We start from the raw sequence: 494 nt of genomic DNA on the forward strand, positions 1-494 counted from the left end.
CTAAAGGTAATACAGAAATTACTGCAAGCCTACATTGACAGAGATCTTCCAGAGGTTCAAGCTGGATTTAGAGAAGAGGGTGGCCGTGCAATGAGGGATATCATTGCTGATGTCCGATGGATCTTAGCTTAAAGCAGCGAATACCAGAAAGATGTTTATTTACCTGTGCTTTATTGACTATGCAAAGGCTTTCAATTGTGTGGATCATGGCAAGATATGGACAACATTGGGAAGTATGAGTATTCTTTAACAATTCATTGTGTTCCTGAGGAATCTGTCCATGGACGAAGAGGTAGCTGCTCACAGAGAACATGGGAACACTGAATGGTTTAAAATTAAAAAAGGTGTGTGACAGGGTTGTATTCTTTCACTATACTTATTCAACCTGTATATTGAGCAAATAATCTGAGAAGCTGGGTTCTATGAAGAGGAACGAGGCATCAGCATTAGAGGAAGACTCACTAACAACCTACAATATGCAGATATGCTTGCTG

Source organism: Chrysochloris asiatica, unplaced genomic scaffold (genome assembly GCF_000296735.1).
Source record: "Chrysochloris asiatica unplaced genomic scaffold, ChrAsi1.0 scaffold00065, whole genome shotgun sequence".
NCBI classification, from domain to species: Eukaryota; Metazoa; Chordata; class Mammalia; order Afrosoricida; family Chrysochloridae; genus Chrysochloris; species Chrysochloris asiatica.